Raw genomic sequence first — 21,464 nt, forward strand, 5'->3', positions numbered from 1 at the left:
CGTGTTGTATTCATTGACAATTTTTAAGGGAAGCTGTACCACTACATACGCCACTCGCACACTGCGAAGTGGGAGGATCGTTAGTTCTGTGCATGTTTGAGGACATTTCCTATAGGGGTAGTTGTCTCAGTGGTGGACTTTGCAGACAATTCTACCTTTGCACCATAGCATGAGATTCAATCGGAGTATTATTTCTCCGAACAGGTGACGTGTGATTGAGTTATTGGTTTTTTAATGGCCTCATTATATTGAATTATTTCAATCGTCATATTTTTTTTCAATGCCATATTGCAGGTTGCTATATTTGTGCACATTGCACATTAGCTATCATCATGCACAAGCTCATGTGGATGGCATTGATAGCACCATGGACTCACGTGTCATTGTGCGAGACTATCACTTCTACATTAGTGATGATCGATCGCATGATGCCCATTTTGTGCAGCATTGCTTCACTTTGCATGATAGTTTCTTGAGGGATCATGGTGTCACATGGCAGCGGCGCTGGATCTAGTCAGACAGTTGTGGTGGTCAATTCAAATCTGCTAGACAGTTTTATTGGTTCTGCAGATGGCACCGTGAGACAGGCATTCCGATCACATGGAGCTACTTCGAGACAGGGCACGGTAAGGGAGAGCACGATGGTGTAGGTGCTTGCATGAAGCGTGCTTTGCGTCGATACCAGTTGCATCACAGTGTCGATCGCTTCAAGGATGCACATGATGTGGTGTGGTGGTGCAGCCAGCACTTATCCACTAGTGCTATCTCCTCGTTTCAGTTGTGTGACGATAGGGTGGTGAGCCGCTTTAAACTTTTTGTATCTCTTTCAACCTGTTGCATGAGCAATACCTTCCAAAAGTTTCTTTACTTTTAGTTTTTTAAACTTTTTAAGATTTCTAAAAAATCTTTACAAACTTAAAAAATTCTTTTAACTATTGCGTATGCAACAACTTTTCTCTTTTTAAGAATTTCCCAAAAAACTCTCCCGAGCTATTGCATACACAACAACTCCAATCCTTTGGGGTTTTCCAAATTTTACAATATTTTTTAAAAAGTCCCTAACCTATTGTGTCCTCAACAACTTAGAAACGCTTTTTTCAAAAATTATTTACTAATAATATTATTTATTTATAATATAATATATTAAAATATATTATCTATAATGTAATATAATAATATATTAAAATTTATATAAGAATATATTATAGAAAAAGGCTTTTTTAATTTAGATTTCAAAAAATCTTTACCAATACTATTATTTATCTCTAATATAATATATTTAAAATTATATAAAAATATATTATACAAAGGATTTTTTTATTAGATTTTGAAAACTCTTTACCAATAATATTATTTATCTATAATATGATATATTAAAACTTATATAAAATATATTAAAACATAGTATAGTCTATATTATTATATAAATATGATATATTTATAAGACATTTTTTTAAAAAAGTCTTATTATTATTTATATAAAATAAAAAAGTAATTATAACTATTAATTAAATAAAAAATAATTAACATATACATAAGAGATATATTAAACGAACTAATTTAAATTTTATATTATTGATATAAAATAAGAACAATAATCCAATGTATTTTTATTTAAAAAAATTTAACATATTTAAAAATGAATTTGCACATAAAACAATATTCTTTTAAACAATTGAAGAATACAAGTACATCATAAATTAAGGGGTATGTACAAAGGCCTTACATTTTCTTAGTTTAAGGCTTGTGCAGAGTTTCATACCCATAGGATATCATTTGAGTTGTTTGGAATGCGTACTTTTTTGTGTTGTAACATAAATCATGCATGAGTGTTCAAAAACATTGCGCACTCAGTTTGCTTTTAGACTATGTGCCCATCTCTAATGGATATAATGATACTTTGCATAAGATTTATGCTATGTTAGTGTAGGACCTCTATAAATTATCATACCCAAATGATATCATTTAGTATATGGTTTAAAATGCATCTATCTCGTTTCTTAGTATGCATCATGCAAGAGTCGAGAATGTGCTTCTTAGCCTATGTACTTATTTTTGATGGGTATGATACTTTGTACAAACATTAAACTTAAGGCTTGTGCAAAGTATCAAACCATTCTTTGGCATGATTTAGAATGCAAATTTTACTTATTTTTTACTCCATGAAATTATCCTTAACCCTACACCCTACATCCTAAATTCTAAACCTAAACCCTTGAACTTAGATCTTTAATCATTCAACCCATATTCTACATTCTAAACTCTTTATCTAAGATGCTGAACCCTAAATCCTAAATCGTAAATCACAAACCATTCAACTTACTTCCTAATCTAAACGCTTAACCTTAGATACAAAGCTATAAATCTTAAACCCTGAACCCTAAACGGTAAATCATAACACATACAACTTACTTTCTATATTCTAAGCTCTTAACCTTAGATACAAAACTTTAAATCCTAAACCCTAGACTGTAAATCATAAACCATACAACTTACTTTCTATATTCTAAACTCTTAACCTTAGATACAAAGCTATAAACCCTAAACCCTAAACCCTACAACCTAAATCCTAAACCTTAGAACCTAGATCTTAGACCCTAAAACATAATCTCTAAACCCTAGACTCTAGATTATAAACCCTAGTTGTGAACCCTAAGATACAAGTAATAATTTATACTTTTTTGTGATTTGTGCAACAAGTTGGGGTTGCACCCGCCAACTTGTTGCATGTGCAATAGGTTGGTGGGTGCAACCCCACTCTGTTACAAAAATCACCAAAATTGGTGGGTGCACTCCAGCCTATTGCACAACTAGTGTATTCGGGATTTTTAGACTTTTCTTTAGTCCAGTTTTGAAATTGGACTTTAGACCAAGTCCAAATTTTTTAATACAGTGTTTAAAAACATTCAAGAATTTTTTTCCCACCATTGTCCTATCTTCTTACAAATTTTTTGCATGCTTGATTGCCACATAATTTACTTTTACAAACAAGCACTTGAAGGAGCATTGTGTGAGTGATGTGATAGTCAAGCAAGGAAGTTTCGTTGAACCGGTCAGACTACGCATTGTGTGAGTGATGTGATAGTCAAGCAAGGAAGTTTCGTTGAACCGGTCAGACTATTGAGTAATGATAGTTGGTGATTTGGAAGGATCACAAACAAATGTGGTTAAGCCACTTCAGATAAACTGAATCTGAGAGATGAAATTGGTAGGATTTTCTTTTATTTCAAGAGAGAACTAGCAAACTTGTCATGAAAACTTTTGCTGATGAAAACCACATTTTGTGTGTCAGTAAGGAGGAGAGGGAACTTGAGGCATACCTAAGGAAGTTGTAGGCAAACAGGTTGAGACTCAATCACCAACCCGGATTAAGTGCAAAACAAAGCACCTTTTTTGAATGTGGCTGTCTCTACACTAGCACATGATGGGACATGATGGGACTGTAGCATCTAAAAGAGAGGTTGGAATGCCCACAGACAAAAGAGGTGGTACAGAAGGTGGCTGACATTCCCTAGAGAGAGCATCCTAATGCCTTCCTTTTTCAATACAATGGTAGAGATGCTTTATAGTATCTATGATAGCCTTCTGTGTCTAATTAGGGTCTAATCATAGTATAGTCATAGCATCCATTCTCAAATATAGAAGCTCATAATATAATGAGGAACCCTCTTATATAATGTTTTGAATCTATAATATAGGGATCGTATATTGGGTTATAGTTAGAGAATTAGGATTATATACTAATTAGATCTGCTTGAAGACCCTACTATCTTTAGACGCATAGTAGGTAGTTTGATATACATGACTATTACTAAACCTGATTTGAGTTATGATGTAGGGTTGGTAAGTCAGTTTATGCAAGTGCCCTGGAAGTCCCACTTGGATGCAGCTAGGGACTCACTCAAATACATAAAATCCACCCTTCATTATGGACTTTTCTACAAGTCTAGATTGTAGATAGAGTTGCATGTATATACAATTTGCTGACTAGGCTAGTAGTATCTCAAACAAGAGATTTATTAGTGGCTTTATGTTCTCTTTGGAAATGATGCTATCAATTGGAGCAGCAAGAAGCAACCATAGTGGCTTATTCTAGCAGAAAGGTAGAGGTGTAGCAATGGTTGCATGTGAAGTAGCTTGGTTTTATGTAGTGAGAACGACCCATTATATACACTACTGAGATAATAAATATATTAGTCTCTAATCTTAGTGCATGATGGCAAAGTTAATCTTTCCTTGGTCATCGTTGGGATAGAACTTGAAGTTTGCTATTTGAGATCCATTTTTATTTAAGGTGATAGACATTTCGGGTTGATGAACATATGAAATCGGGGAAAAGAGGTAGAGGAAGAAGGTACATCACCTTGGTGTCAATGATTGTAGAATCTTACCTCACTTAAAACATAAGCCCTTGGCTCTGGCCTCTGTTGATGATGGAGCATCGGTCTGAGACTTCTTCACTACCATCTCAAAGTAGCAAACTCAAAGCCAAGTGGGAATATATATCTTCACTGCATAAAGTTTATCATGTGTGTGACTTTGAACTACATCATACATAAATTTTCTACACAAAAACATAATATATGAACAATATGAGACATAATATTATGAGAGAAGCACAAGAAAAAAAATCATAGTTTGAAAGATACATATCATGTAGCTTGGACCCTATGCTTCCTTGCTCCACCACCAACTGCCAAGCACTCCATTGCTTGCATAGATCTATTCCTATGCTTGTAACCAAGAGGTGTATGCTTAATTTTTCCAATCTGGTAGCTAATGTCTTGAGCTCATGCTTAAAGGACATATATTATTGCAATAACTGAGCTTTCTCAATACCCAATGTTGTATTGATGTCATATGTACTTTGCTTAGCACTAGTAGGTTTTTTATCTAATCTTCATATTTTTATATCTCCTTTGTCCATCAACAGTCCACAAGTCAATATGCCTTTCCCCCGCCTCCCATAGTTGAAGAAATGTTTGTTTTTCATCCTCGATGACAACCAAGGCCAAAATGGGTGAATTCCATCTAGGGATCCCCAAACAATACCTGCAATGTCCCATACTACTATAAATCATCCATCTGGATGTCGTAATGGGATCATCCATGATGATAGCAAAATCCTTAGCTAGTTGCTTAGATCACCATTGCAAAACCACTCCTAGGTTTATGAGAACATCTTGTTGGAATGGTCACCTCCCCATCTGTAAGCCCCCATATGAGGAGAGCATGGGGGAGGTAGACCTAGAGATATTGGAGCTACCACATGGGCAGCACATGAGCTGCCATGTGGGCAAATGTCAAGGCAAAGGGCAGGCCATGGACTTACAAAAGAGGCAGTAGATGAGCAGGCTGGAGACAACTATGTGGTGAACTGTTTGGCAGAGGATATGGGAAGGCTCGGGGCATGCATTAGGCTTGACATCAAACAGACCAGTCTTTGCCTGTGGCAGCCTGATTGACACAATAAATGGGCAGGCATAAGGTCTACAAATAGGCTTGCAATAAGCACAGGAAGGGGCAAAGGCAGTAGCCCGAGGGAAAGATTATTGATATACTGTATGCAAGTAGTCTCGTACCTGGCTACTCCTGTTGCCCCCCTCTCACCATCTCCTCCTTCCCGTAGCCCCTTCCACCTCCTTTGTCTCACTCCCCCTTGCTGCCTCCTCCCTCGACCTCCTTTGCTACCTCTCCGCCCCCCCTTCCTGTCTCCCCTCGCCTACCCTCCCTGTCTCTCCCACCTTGTCTCCCCACACTGCCCCCCTGCCTCCCCTCTCTGCTTCCCTACTCCTCCTCCTCCTCCACTCCCCATTGCTCCTCCTGCTGCCCCCTCTCGCCTCCTTCTACCGCCTCTACCACCTCCCCCCTCTACCTTCTCTGCCTCCTGCTACCCGCACCTCCACCTCCTGTTGACCCCACCTCCTTCCCCCTCCACCTTCTCTGCCTCCTTCTCTCCTCCCCCCTCCTTCTCCCACTTCCTTCTCCTGCCTCCTCTTCGCCTCTTTCCCTCGCCTTCTCTCCCTCCTCGCCTTCTCGTCCCCCCCTCCTCTTTCTCCTCCTTCTATCCTCCCTGCCTTCCTCTTTCCTCTTCCGTCCTTACCCCCCCTCACTCCGCCTCCCCCTCTGATGCTTTTCCCCCCTTTCTCTTCTTCCTCCCTATAGCGGGAGCATTTGTGCTTGTCAAGGCAAAAGAAAACCTTGGTGGTGACCCTTAGTCTGGCCATAGGGGTTCTATGGCAGCACTCTCGAATCCCATGGCCCTTAAAGATCTTCTTTCCCCAACTGACAAGCAACAGGTATAGCAGGTAGTCCCTCCAGGACAAGGCGCTTGTGGGCAGACTTGTAGGCCTCATGCCTACACGGAGACAAGTGCGAGAGTGGATCCAAGTGAGCTTGGCATTAGAAGGAGACCACATTTAGAGGTCACCATCTATGGACAAGTCATTTTCCTCATTCAAAGAAGCTCCCGCGACACTGCCTCGACACTTGTGAAGCAGAGCCCCATCCTCCTCAGCCCATATCTTGTTTACCTCTTTCCTTGGTATCATGGGTTCACAGTGGAGGACACACCATGTTCCACGTTTCCTGATTACACTTCGCTTCCCAAGGCTCCCCAAGGAGTATCAATCCATCCTCCCTTCCATTGGTCAGGCATTTGACATAGTGCTCAAGTCCCTGCCAGAGTCGGCCGCCTCAGTTTTAGCAGATCAGACTGGTGGTTGAGAGCCCAGAGTCCCTCCCAAAGTTGATCCTTCTTGAGACCCTTGAAGGGGGCACACTTCGCTAGAGGGTGTGAGACTTTGGGGTTACTAGGCCAGTGTCTTCGGTGTAGACAAATGGGTCACCTCGCCATAGAGTGCCCCTATGGCCTCCCTTGTGCGCCTCCCCTCCCCCATAGAGTAGATAGAGTCAGCATGCTCGAGTCCAACGGCCTCTCAAGCAGGAGCAACAGGAGTCCCCGACCCCTTGGGTTACCCCCTTAGAAGGGGAATGGACCCAAGTTCAAAAGAAAAAGAAAACAAGCAAGTAGGCCCAAAAGCGCCACCAATCACAGAGAGAGGGACAGGAACGACAGAGAGGCCCCGAAGCAGGAATCGCAGGAGCCACCTCCTCCAATGGCAAGGGCCACCGCTCATCCAGATGGTCCTTCAGCCTCGGAGGTTCAGCCTCCGAATCCACCCTTGTAGCAGCAGCGAGCTCTAGATATGGTGATGGCGCAAGCCGTAGACGCTAGCCCGATGGGGGCTGCAGAGGAGCCGATTCAGAGCCCTAGCAAGCCTGATTAGCAAAGGGGCCCTGTGGTCCTCGTCCCTCCTCCTCCCCCTCCTCCCCCTCTCCTCACTTCCCCTCCCCCTCCAGGGTTCCCCCTGCCCCCTCTCCCCCCTCGTATGGTCACCCTCACCACCCACCCCCTCCCTCTATCCCCCGTGCCTACCGCTCCCTCTCGTGCTACCCCCCTCTCCACTTCAGTAGCAGATTCTTCCACTTCAACACCCCTACCAGCTGGCAAGGGAATGATGACGCCCCCTTCTGCTTCCTCATCACAGTAACAAGTCCGCTCATGGAGGGATCCTGAGGGACGAGGCTCATCTTCCCAGTCAATGGCTCCTAACCTTCAACTTGGGCATCCCTTACTATGGGACTTCTGGAGGTTAAGACCCTGGAACTATCTGGAGATTCTGGACTCTTATCCTCTACCATTGGAGGTAACGCTCATGGTCCTTCAGCCCCAAAAGGGGGGTTTGATCAGTGCAGTGGGATCTCCGACACACCCCGTTTGGAGATTTATGTTTGCCTCCACAGAGTTGGAGAAATGGTCCTCGGAGGTGTTTGATGCCATTTTGGGGAATCAGATTACACTCATGATGGATGAGTGAATGGGGCCACATGGACTAGACCTTTGGTATGTCCCATGGTGCAGAGGTGAACTTCCAGTTGAGCTTCACGGACGAGAAGCCGGTGTGTGGCTTGGTGATAGGAGTTATCAGATTGCCGTTGGAGGCAAAGGTGGAGCAAGCACACTTCTGGCCCCTCCACAAGTGTGCGGAGATGTTTGTGGAAGCGTCCTTCATGATGAAGTGGGCACAAAAAATCGGCATTGAGCCGGTATCCACATTAGTACGATGTCGCACATATACTAACTACTCGCCCTCTAAACCCCTGTCAAAATCACACAAAGCAGTCTTTTTGGGATAGTCACCTACTCACAAGAGAGCCTTGTTGTTCCTGACTACCCCGTCCTCATGAGCTGGACCATAGTGAGTTGGAACGTACACAGGCTCCACAACCGTGTTCGTAGCCAGCCACAGTACCTGATACTCTGGCAAGAGTTGCAGAGGGCAGTGGTAGGGCGAGCAATGGACATCCTTATGATTCAAGAGCACATGTTTTTAGCTTCATACATCAGACAACGTCATCACCTTCTCCCAGGGAGAGGTCCAGAGGAGTGGTCCCCTACGGTAGGACGAAGTGGGGAGGTCTACATCTTAGTCTCACAAACTTCGGCCCCAGAGGTCTACAATCAAGGCGAGCTCAGGATGAGCAGTTTGGATGGGAGTTCGGATGGGAGAGTCCAGGATCAGGATCATAAACGTGTATGCCCGAGCGTGTAGACAACACCGCCCGGCCTTTTGGAGGAGGCTGTCAGAGTGTCTTCCAAATGTAGACTCCTAGATTGTTGGACGTGACTTCAACAACCTCGAGTTTGGGGAAGACAAGGAGGGCAGAGCCTCATTTTCTGAGATGCCAGCTGCAGAGCGTAGCACCTGGGAGCAGTTCATTTTCATGATCAGTGACAGAGACCCGTGGAGAGAGACAGATTTCAACAGGACACTTGGCAGCCTTCTCTTCTCCTTTGGACAGAGGAGACACGATGGTTTGCTAGAGAGACTAGACTATTTCTATGTTGGGAACTAGGCATTACACAGAGGCAGATCTACCAGGATTCTAGCAGATACCACGATGTCAGACCACTCTCCAGTGATACTTCACTTGGATCAGCCCTGCCGAGGTCTTCCCCAGAAGGGGATCCGCATTCCAAAGGACCTCCTTCAGGACGAGGAGATTCAGCAGGTCATGACAGGGATTTGGGAGTGGTCAAAGACAACACCATGTGAGGGTTGGGCTACGTGGGTGGCCGATGCGATTCAAAGGAGTAGTGAGGAGCTGTAGGCTCACACCCTTAGGCAGAGGAGTACCCTTCAGGAGCGTGGGTGGCCGATGGCCCTTAGGTGGAGTACCATTTAGGAGCATGAGCGGACTTTGAGGAGAGACCTCACCTCCATCGAGAGGCTTAGGGAGCAGGGCCTAGTGTCTCAGTGGCTTAGCAATAGATTCGAGAGCGCTCGTCTTCGAACTCCAAGACACGGAGGTGCGACAAGCTGAGTTCTATCATTCCTCCTGGGTCCGATGGGTGTAGTAGGGGGACAAGATGACAAAGCAGTTCTTTCATACCATTGGCCCCCAATCGGCAGGCACATAGCTACAGCGTCTCCGAGACTTGCAGGGCATCATGCACACTGACCCGCATGAGATTTTGGACATGACCACCGGTTTTTACAACCAGCTCTTTTAGATGGAGAGGATGACCCTAGCTGGTCTTGTGGCCCGCGTGCTAGTTTGGGATCACATTCCTCCAATAGTCTCATAGGACTTATGCAATAGATTGAGGAGCATTTCATAGATGAGGAGCTCTGGGAAGCCCTCAAGGCTCTTCCGACCCAGAAGTGTTCGGGTGAGGATGGCTTGACTCCAGCCTTCTTCTAGAAATTCTGGGAGATTATCTCCACCCCATTTCGTCTAGCTTGCCAGGAGATTTTTGACATAGGCCTTCTCCCTAAGTCTTTGAGCAAGGGGTGGATTTGTTTGATTCCAAAAGGGGGGAGATAGGTCAGACATCCGACAATGGAGGTCGATCACTCTACTTGATACTGCATACAAGATCCTCACCTTGAGTTTGCGGTTATGGCCCCATCTTACAGACATCATCCATGACACACAGACTGGATTTCTCCAAATGCATAGCAGCCTGGACAACATCTTCACATTCTGGGAGGCAGTGGATTGGTCCAGGGAGGAGTCACAGCCGTTGGTCGTCCTTCTCTTGGACTTTGAGAAGGCCTACGACAAGGTGGAGTGGTCTTTCTTGGAGGGCACTATGAGGAGATTGGGTTTCTCAAACAGATGGGTCAGAGGAGTTTCAACGCTATATGCAGGGAGCTCTACCCAAATGCTTATTGAGGGACACACAGGCGAGGCCTTTCCTCTCTCTCGCTCAGTCCTCTTCCTCTTCCTGTTTGTGGTGGAGGCTTTGGGCTACTATTTGAGATCATAGGTGGTGGGTTTGACACGGCTAAAGCTCCCAATCAGACAGGAGGAGGAGCTCCTTAACTCGGAGTTTGCACATGACACAGCCTTGTATATTGAGGGCACCACAGCAAGTCTGGAGAGAGTCAGGGGCGCCCTGGCTATTTATTCTAAGGCCTCGGGGGCACAGATCAACTGGACGATATCTATAGGTTTCTTCACTGGCTTTGAGGAGACACAGGAGATCCGTGAGTGGGGGAGTGACTTTAGCTTCAGATGGATACCACGGGGCCAGACAGCAAGATACCTCGGATGCCAGGTGGGTATTGACATTACAACAGAGCAACAGATTGCCTCGGTCCTTGAGACTGTTCGGCGCAAGCTTCTTTGTTGGAGCTCAACCAAACTCTCCCTAGCAGGCCGCCCCGTAGTGGCAAACTAGGTCCTTCTTGCCACAGCCTGGTATATTGCCTCCTACTAGTGCTTTCACAGAGGTTGCATTGGGCAGCTCCGATGGTTGGTACGGAACTTCCTATTGGCAGGTTCAGACGGCACGAGGAACACTAGGGCCTGAGTAGCTTGGCAGACAGTGATCATGCCGCAGGCACTGGGAGGCTTGGGTGTCATTGATCCGAAGATGCAGAGCAGGGCCCTTCTAAGAAAGTTGGTGATTTGTGGCCTCACCCCAGGTGCAGAGCGAGCCTTGGAAGCTCCTCTTATAGCGAGGCTTCTGAGGAACACCCCTTGCACTGGAGGACACTGGCAGCCTTCACATCGATGGATCTTCTCAGAGGCCCCCCCTTACGAGGAAAGGCTCCCCCCTAATGAGGAGTCTTCATAGGGTATGGAAGAGACTTGCAAGGGGTCTCATCTATGCTCCACCCAGATGCAGAGAGGAGTTTGAGCGCCAGCCCCTTGTGTGGCACTGAGAGATCAGAGATCAAGAGGGCCGTATGCTCGGACAGCGGACTCACATTGGTTGGGCACAGTGGGATAATGGTCCAATAGGGTCCTTTGGCAGTTGGAGTAGACTACCTATAGAGATAGAGGCGAGGCTTGATGCCCTAGCGCATCTACAAGGGCCAGGGCAGCGGATGGGCAAGATTGACAACCATTTCGGAGTCCTGGTGGGAAGGACTTCACATGTGGAGAGACATCATATAGTTGGGGCAATTTTCCCGTACTGGTGCTCCCTTGCGGATGTTGATGCAATGCGACAGCACGCACCCGGCTTCTTTCGTGTAGGACCTGGAGGCCTACTTCAGCCACTCACTGAGAGGACCCTGAGATGGATGGGAATCTTGATGGGATACACTGGCAGATGATTAGAGTGGTGGGACGTTTAGGGAAGGAGAAGCACATTGACCCTCCTAGTATTTCAAAGTAGGACACCTCTAGATGGCGCCTTTGGTTGTGGGAGGGTAGACCCCTGAGGGAGGTCCAATGGGATCCAGGAGAGTGGTTCTAGCCCTCCAGGGGCGGCCTAGCTAAGCAAGTGGATGAGGAACCCTTCTTTTCCTACACCACACGGATTAGCAAGAGGCTTCAGATGGACTCGTCGAGGTGGACCCCTTCGAGGGAGAGAGATTGGGTGACCCAGAGAGTGCCTCGGGATGTGCGCTCCAGGTTTTGGCATGGTTGTGGTCCAACTTGCGGCTGAGGAAGATCTCTTACATCTTCTGGCTCGCCGCCCATGGAGGCTTGCCCATTGGACCGTGGTTGGAGCAGATGCGAGTGGATGGGCAGTGCCATTGTTGCTCTGATAGTGTCCTAAAGACTATCCCGCATTGCCTGTGGAGATGTTGTACCGCAGCGAGGATCTGGATGGGAGCCCTCAAGATCATGACACGTATGCAGAGTCTTCATAGAGACTACACCTGGGGGATGGTGGCTTGGTTGACAAAGGAAGGACACACGTTTCAGATTGATGAGATCTCCCCAGCCTATCGGATACATAGTCAGAGCATCTAGAGGATTGCACTCGACGAGGCAGTCCCCCCTAACAATCTAGCTCCTCCTCCTCCTGAGGACAGTGTTTGGGAGGTAGTAGCCAACATCACGGCTTGGAACATTTGGGTGGCTCGCTGTAGTCTTGTAATGGGTGAGGTTCCACGCACGGCTACCCTAGTTGCCATATGGCAGGATATCGTCTACACTCTACGGTCCACTTGGGAGCGCGGAACTCCAAGCTCCAAGGTGACTATCGAGAGGCGTGCTCATTTCTGCAAGGCTTCGCCTGCAGGTGTTTTCTACATCTTCACTCCGCAAGGGATTCGTCGGTTGTATAGTCCCCCCACTTGGCTGTTAGCCCCAATTCCAGAGATCCCCTAGGCAGTGAGCTGGCGTTTCTCAGGAACATGTCGGTTTTTCTTTCAACTTTTTTCGGTTTGTTCCACCTTCGGGGCTGCTATCTTGTATAAAATCTTTCAAGCATTAAGAGAAGGTTCCTTTCTTTGGGGGAAAAAAAACGGCAACAGCCCAAAAGGGACTGCCAAAGGTCCTTTTATAGGGCTGGTTGGACCAGCCAACCAAGTCAGTTTTTAACAGACCAGGTCGGCCAGATTGAGTCAGGCTGGTCGGTTTTTTGTCAGCAGACCTTGGGGGCTAGAAAAGGAGGGCTTTCGTGCCCTCATTTCACATTATCTGGAGTAGCCAATCCACTAGCAGAAGGAGCAGCAGCAGGGCTACCTTTGGGCCTACATTCAGGAGGAGAAAGAAGTACCTTGTGCTGTAGACCTAGCTCACAGGAGGCTGCCCACCTAGGCAGGTTTCCAAACAACAAGGTGGAGAGGATCACTCTAGACAGAGAGTACATTTGTTCGAGGTGGAGCACGCGGGCTCAGAGATCTAGCAGAGCTTGCATCTAGTAGGAGAACCTTTTGGTATTGTATCTTGTCCTACTTTGTGGACGGACGGAAATATCTACTTTGTGGATGGACAGAAATATAAAGTGTTGCTTCTATATTTGTCTCTGAGCATTGTCTATTTACTGGCTTGCACATCTATGCACATTAAGAAGTTTGTGATTCCACACCCAACACCACATTGTGTGAGCTTTTGGGCAATTCTATCAGTCTTCTGTTGTGTGTATCCTCTGTTGCGTGATTTCTATCATGGTATCAGAGCCCAAATAGGAGGCTCACAGGTGTGGGAGCCTAAAGGTAGGGACCTTGTTGAAGGACGACCCTGATTCAAAAGCTCTTGGGAATAGACTTCCACGACTAGAGGATAGTGCCCTTGCAAGAAGGAGGGTGACTCAGATTCAATCAGGTGTGTTTAGAGTTCTGGTCTACTGAAAATTGAGTTTGGTTGACTATGTTGTGTGGTATAACAGTAGAGATGTCGACCGCTACAACCTCTTCAGGCCCTGCTCTCCCTTCCTCGTCCCCCAGTTTTCTCTCATTCACTATCCCTAACTTCAAAGAGTCTAGGAAACTGGACGGGACCAACTACCCAATCTAGAAGGTGAAGATCCGGAGTCATTGAGTGGCCTAGAAGCTATGGAAACTGATAACAGGAGTGGAGGCAAAGCCGGAGAACATGGTGGACAGCAAGGGAAGATACTCATAGCAATAGACAAAGAGGAGCTCGAAGCTTGGGAAGACAGAGATGTCCATGCCCTGGCATTGATCATAGAAACTACGGCGAACTCCATTCTTCCTCATATCTAGATGGCCGAGACATCAGTAGAGGCGTGGGTCACTCTGAAGAATCTGTACCAGACAGACAACACCTCCCGGATTTTGCTTCTTCAGCATCAACTCTACAATCTTGATATGGAAGAACAAGATATGGTACATAGCCCAAGGTGATGAGGGATCAACTGGCATTACTTGGTGAGAAGGTGGAATCATGCCATTTGGCCTTTATGGTACTGAGGAGGCTACCTTGGGGTTTCAAGAGCTTTGTTACGACCGTGACAGTAGGACAAAGGTCCAAACCTTTGATGTTTGAGGAGTTAGGTCCATTACTGCTACAGGAGGAAGCTAGGGAGAAGCTCTACAATGATGATAAAGACGACAAGGCGTTGATGGCAAAGGATTAAGCTGGCAAAGGTAAGGGCAAGCCTAACAGTGGCAAGTCCAAGAAAGATGACTCTGATGACGAAGACACTTCCAAGAGGAAGCAGAAGAAAAAGTACTTCTATTACGACACGCTTGGACATTTTGCGGAGGACTGCAGAAAGAAGAAAGCGGATCAAAAAAACAAAAGGAAGGAGTCCGACTCAGATTCAGAGGGAAATACGAAGGCCAAAGCAAATGTGGTAATCGAAGAGTTGTTCCTAGTGACATCGCCCTGTGTTACCGAGGTGAGATATGTTGACCTAGAAACCACAGTGAGGATGTCTGACATAGAGATGTGGGTCGACGAGTCGTCAGATGCCTTTGTGAAGGTGAAGGACAGCATGAGCGCTTGGTACCTTTTGACACGAGGGTGGATTCCATGGAGGGCCCTAGGGTTCATGGTCAGATGGATGCTATACTTCAAAAGGGGACAGTACAGGATTACACAGGCTTTTCGTGGGTCATAGTTTGCTTTCAAAACAAGCACACAGGCAGTACGACGGTCTAGTATGTACTTGATGTTCTGCATTTGAGCCTTTATAGCATGCTGTGGAGAGACTTTGCTCTTCATTTGTCTCAGGTGATGTGAGATTTGAAGGAATTAGCCGGCTATTCTTCGAAGGCAGAAGGATAAGTATGGATGCTTCTTCAAATCTCGGACACGGATTGCTAGAAGGTGAACAAAGAGTACTGAAGCCAGAAGACGACCTGCTTGAGAACTCAACAAGAGTTCATGGTCCAGGTTATCTAGAAATATTCATTGGTTGCAGACCCTGCCAAAGGACGGACGGGTTGAAACAGACCCTCAGAGCATGGTGCCTGGAAGACTCCAGGTTGTTCACTCATTATGAGGGGGATAACTAGAAGATGGTGGCGGCTGGATTGCTAGCACCTCCTGGCACCACCACCTTTAGCCACGTTCCTACCTTCGAACTCCACCAAAGATGGACCTGTGTACTAGGATGGTGTGCGGGAGAAGAACCAGACCTGGTGGAGCAGGAGCCACTAGATGAGATGCCAAGAAAAGATTTTGACAATCGCAATGTTCCAGGGGACTATGACCAGGGAGTTACTAGAGTATCGCCATCGACGTGTTGGCATTGGGCCCGGATGTGTCGGTGAGAGGGGGTGTTGGAATGGTCGCCTCCCCATCTGTAAGCCCCCATATGAGGAGAGCATGGGGGAGATAGACCTGGAGATATTGGGGCTGCCACATGGGCAGCACATGAGCTGCCATGTGGGCAGCTGTTAAGGCAAAGGGCAGGCCATGGACCTGCAAAAGAGGCAGCAGATGAGCAGGCTGGAGGCAGCTACATGGCGAACTGTCTGGCAGAGGATATGGACAGGCTCGGGGCCTGCATCAGGCCTGACAGAAGGATGGAACTGTCTCTGGCTATGGCAGCCTGCTTGGCGCAATATATGGGCAGGCATAAGGCCTGCAATAGGCGTAGGAAGGGGCAAAGGCAGCAGCCCAAAAGGGCCTGACAAAGGCCCTTTTATAGGGCTGGTTGGACCACCCAATCAAGTCAGTTTTTTGACAGACCAGGTCGGCCAATCTGGTCGGCCAGATTGAGCCAGGCTGGTCGGTTTTTGTCAGCAGCCCTCGGGGGCTATAAAAGGAGGGCATCCATGCCCTCATTTCACATCATCTGGAGCAGCCAATCCACTCGCAGAAAGAGCAGCAGCAGGGCTACCTTGGGCCTACATTCAAGAGGAGAAAGGAGTACCTTGTGCTGCAGACCTAGCTCACAAGAGGCTGCCCACCTAGGCTGGTTTCCAGACAACAAGGTGGAGAGGATCACTCGAATCCAAGATGAGAGGCAGTGCTAAGTGGAAAGGCAAAACACGTCCCGGAGGGGCCAGGTATTTACAAGAATATATTCTAATGTGGTACCATCAATTTTTTAAGAATGAGAATGAAGGACTAGGAATACATTGCACATTCATGCAGATTCTGTAAATGGAGGTCTATCTGGCGGTGTTCTTCCATTAGAGTTCTTCGGCCAGGGTCACACCAACATGGTATGTGATGTTACAAGATAGACAAATCAAAACAGAGTTTTGAGGGCCCCTACACTCTGATTTAGACGTTTAAGGAAGGGGATGGCGAAACTCTATATCCATCATTGTTTCAATAAGACCTCCACAAGAGAAAGCATGAAGTATACTTGAAATCATTAATCACACTGTCCAAAAGTACACCGTAGAGCATACTCCTTAATCCCAGGTGAAAAATCATATTCAAGTAAGGAATCATTAGTTCAGAACTATTAGGAATCATTAATTCAAAAAATAAATAAATCATGTTTAAAGAATCATTAATTCAAAACTGTTTAGGAATAAATGTCAAATGCATAAGTTCAGAACTGCAATGGGATACATGTCTATTGCGGGAATCCAGAACTGTGTATAAATAAAAGTCAATGCAGATGCAAAATTTTAGACAGTATGCAAAATTTTACACAGGATGCACTGCAATTACTTTGTTTGAAGCTAAAGTTCAGAATCTTCAAAAAGCATCATATGTGGTGCCATATTGGTAGACTATACAATAGAGAGTGGTGCTTTGTTCGTCATTCCCAAGATCATCTCTATTCTTGACTGTCTATATACAACAAAGAGCAAAGAGTACAGTCGTAACCAGAAAGCTGTTTGCAAAGGGAAATAATAACCAGGCTCAAGGGAAATCGAACCCCAAGCCATATTACAAATAGACTAATTCCAAAATTTAGGCAATCAAAACAATGATGTCTTCCTTTAATTTTTTCATAGTGAAAAATCCCAAACTAGCTTCCTTCACGGTCAATCTTCAAAACCAAATCAACAAGCTATGAATATGTGTCCCAATGGGACAATTCCTCACTTTTTGCCATACAAGTGGGACAAAACCACAAGTTCAGTATCTTTTGATTTGCCTGTAACCCCACACAATGAAAATGCAACCATCCAAGACAATCCGGATGGTCATATTGAACCATAGCCTCCTCACTGAAACTCTTTGTATGCAGTACAAAAAGCCTCTTTCCCAATCCTATAATGGCCATTTTCATCTATATATACTACCTGTTGGTTCTCCTCAGCTTCATCAATGATTAATTGCATGGTGTACCGTTGCTCAACCCAACAAAGCAGAGTTATCACAACTTAAAGTACATGTTAAGGAAACATGAAAAATACGTTAGAAGCGTCTTTTTTGGTTCTTTGTCATTTTGTTCAACCCAAAATAGAGATATATTCGAGATGCTTCTCACCTATTTTCCTGTTTTCTTAACATGTATTTTCAGACCAATTGAAAACATTATGCCATGTTGAGTGTCAATAGGTGACTTCCAAAATAGAGATAGCTCAAGATGCTTCTGACTTGTTTTCCTTGTTTCCTTAACATATATTTTCAGACCAATTGAAAACATTACACCATGTGAGTGTCAATAGGAGGAAGTTGACTTCCTCCTACAAAGTTGAAATGTCAACTCTGGTTCTTATATGCAACCTCCAATGTCACTCTATGCCTTCATGGAGGTTTTGCAGATATAGATGTGTATGAAGAATCAGGCTCTTTGGTTCTGCTTTCAACTCGAATTAACTTTCTCATTGCCAAGCCTTATTTCTCACCCATCTAAACAGAGTCATGGACCGTGCTGGGATCTCCATACAAGTTTACAGACCACATCTCATAGCTGGGAAATGAGACACCATCTGTGGCCCAGTATCAAGCCTATTGGTTGCCTTTTCCATGCCAATGTCAAGCCTCTCTATCTGGGAAGGCTGATTACAAATTTGGGGAAAGCAGGTCACCTGATCTACAATATGACAGACGACATTGCTCATCTTTTCCAGGGATGTAGGGTTGCACATCTTTCGGCATTTTATGGGAGAGGCAGCAACCTTCTTCTGGCCCATCTTTTGGCTAAGCAGTGAGAATGGAGGTGTTGTCTTGCTGACTCTCAACCCTTGCTACGAGAGCACACACGCAATCTGTGTACTTGCAAATGTCTGTCAACCCCGAGACCCTGCACAGCCAGTCATCCAAGGGAACGATGAGAGAAGTAATGAGCTGCACTTCTTACCAACAAATGCTACCGCTCGTTAATATCTTAGATTTTTCTTGTCCTTGTTGCTTCTTAATCATAACGAACATCTCCTTTTGCCAGAGCAGTTGAAATGTTTACCTGGCTTTCATATGGTCTGCGGGTCTTTGACGCTAAGTCAAACATAGAGCAGGCTTACTGAAGCCTGAAGGAGCGATGCACTAGACGATCACCCACTGTCGCAGTATGACATCATAATTCGTTGCCTAGCATCATCCATGTCTGATACCATCCTGCATAATCAAATCTGAACAACCTCAGGCAGACGGGCCGGGAAAAGGCATCCGGCCACAATGCCTTGACCTGCGCATGTGCTCGTGGTATATTGGACAGGGCACTCAAGATGCTTCTGACTTGTTTTCCTTGTTTCCTTAACATGTATTTTCAGACCAATTGAAAACATTACACCATGTGAGTGTCAATAGGAGGAAGTTGACTTCCTCCTACAAAGTTGAAATGTCAACTCTGGTTCTTATATGCAACCTCCAATGTCACTCTAGGCCTTCGTGGAGGTTTTGCAGATATAGATGTGTATGAAGAATCAGGCTCTTTGGTTCTGCTTTCAACTCGAATTAACTTTCTCATTGTCAAGCCTTTTTTCTCACCCATCTACACACAGAGTCATGGACCGTGCTGGGATCTCCATACAAGTTTACAGACCACATCTCGTAGCTGGAAAATGAGATGCCATCTGTGGCCCAGTATCAAGACTAAATTCGGTGGCTTTCTAGTATGATTTGGTTGCCTTTTCCATGACAATGTCAAGCCTCTCTATCTGGGAAGGCTGATTACAAAATTGGGGAAAGCAGGTCACCTGATCTACGATATGACAGACGACAATACTCATCTTTTCTCTTGAGCAGGGATGTAGGGTTTCACATCTTTCGGCATTTTATGGGAGAGGCAGCAACCTTCTTCTGGCCCATCTTTTGGTTAAGCAGTGAGAATGGAGGTGTTGTCTTGCTGACTCTCAACCCTTGCTACGAGAGCACGCATGCAATCTGTGTACTTGCAAATGTCTGTCAACCCCAAGGCCCTGCACAGCCAGTCGTCCAAGGGAACGATGAGAGAAGTAATGAGCTGCACTTCTTACCAACAAATGCTACCGCTCGTTAATATCTTAGATTTTTCTTGTCCTTGTTGCTTCTTAATCATAACGAACATCTCCTCTTGCCGGAGCAGTTGAAATGTTTACCTGGCTTTCATATGGTCTGCGGGTCTTTGACGCTAAGTCCAATACAGAGCAGGCTTACTGAAGCCTGAAGGAGCGATGCACTAGACGAGCACCCAGTGTCGCAGAATGAACATAATTCGTTGCCTAGCATCATCCATCTCTAATACCATCCTGCATAATCAAATCTGAACAACCTCAGGCAGACGGGCCGGGAAAAAGTATCCGGCCACAATGCCTTGACCTGCGCATATGCTTGTGGTATATTGGACAGGACACTCCGGAAAGGATCTGTTCAGCCGTGAAAATATAAACGCATGAACTAAAGACGAAACGTAAACGTTTCAGAAGGCCTCTGCAAGCCAAATGCTACCAATATGCTTGTAAAACCGATCCCGGGCTCTAATCCAATTAGGAGCACAAAAACCTTGGAACTGTATATAGGTGCCCCGCATGCCCCAGGCCCATGGCCTAGCAACTTTAGCAAGCCCACCGTCCAGATCCATTTATCGCCTAAACACTACAACCAACCAGATGATCCTCGAGCGAAATCATTTAAATTAGATTATTTTGCTTTTAAAAAATAAATAGATATTATTTTATTGGTCCACGTAAGCGTTTGTTTGCTCCTTCGTTTGATTGACATTTATTTGGACTGTTTGATTGCATTTCGCCATTAATTAGTGCTATCGTGGCGTGCGATTGATTAATCTAAGGCTATCCCATGCAAATTGATTAGCTCCCTTTGCTCTCCCTGCTACCCTACGCCTCTGCTCTCCCTGTTGCCTCTCCCTACCCTACTCTCCTCCTCCCTCCTCCACCCTCCCTCAAGTCTCCCACCTCCTTCCTCCTCTTGTACTCTCTCAAGGTGGAAGCCGCGGAAGCTTCTGGACTTCTTTGCTAACCTCAAACCTTCCTGAATCCCATTTATTTTTGCATTAATTCGACACCTATTTGCTTAGGTTAATCGTGTCTCACCGATCACCTCCACTACTAATTGATCAATTTTATTTTTGGGAACGTCATGGGCACCTATTGTGAGCGATTCCATCTTCCATGCCATCGTGCGAGTCAAGCGATGAGGTTTCATCAAGAAGCATAAGAACGTAATAGTCGAGGCATAGAAACTATTGCCAAGCCAACAGATCTCATTAGATTCTTTGAAGGTGAGCTTGTTGAATATTGTCATATGCTTCCCTTTCCATTCAATACAGAATCACGAGAATTGAAATACGAGATTTTTCTTGGATGCCGCCTCCAACGAGTTTTGCATGCTCTGCATGAATTTCTCGTGTTGGAATACAAAGCTCATTTGTCATTAATTAGAGGAAGTTCGATGGTTTTACATTGCTTATATATTTTGCAATGGTGAATTTGCTATGTCACAAAACTTTTATTTTTTGTCCCTTTGTTATTGTTCCTTAGGAAGATTTTGACATATGGTTTGTGAAAAAAAAAAAAAAATTTGCTATGTTGCTTAAAGGAGGAGAAGAAGAAAAGACTAAACAATTTTGAAAGAAAAAGTGAATGCGATGCTTATTATAATGCAAAAAAACCATGGCTAATGCTAGTGTAACTGTAAGAAAATAATACAACGTCTGTGCTCAACAGATAATAGGATCTCGTACGCAAGAGAGAAAACAAGATAGTATGGAGAATCAAAAATTTGAGTACTATATAACTGATACAATAGATGGCGCTGCCTCCCAACCGTGCGCTCCTGTGAAAGAAGCTTCGATGGCGTGCTGGAAACAGTAGAAGACGGAGGTTGGATGCTAAGGAATCAGGGTTGTTGTAGCCAGTGATGAAATGGGCTTCGCGGGCTTGCTCTTA

At 45.3% G+C, this 21,464-nt stretch overlaps 1 long non-coding RNA gene across 1 annotated transcript; it reads right to left on the reverse strand.

The window, feature by feature from the left end:
- Window positions 1–17,130: 17,130 nt before the first annotated feature.
- On the reverse strand, window positions 17,131–20,070 carry LOC147902435 (uncharacterized). The gene is made up of 3 exons (XR_015540897.1): window positions 19,656–20,070; window positions 18,542–19,496; window positions 17,131–18,382 (listed from the first exon to the last, which is right to left on the reverse strand). It is a non-coding gene; the product is annotated as an uncharacterized LOC147902435 (long non-coding RNA).
- Window positions 20,071–21,464: the final 1,394 nt, after the last annotated feature.

Source organism: Dipteris shenzhenensis, chromosome 4 (genome assembly GCF_047967505.1).
Source record: "Dipteris shenzhenensis isolate YYH24624 ecotype China chromosome 4, Dip_SZ_1.0, whole genome shotgun sequence".
NCBI lineage: Eukaryota > Viridiplantae > Streptophyta > Polypodiopsida > Gleicheniales > Dipteridaceae > Dipteris > Dipteris shenzhenensis.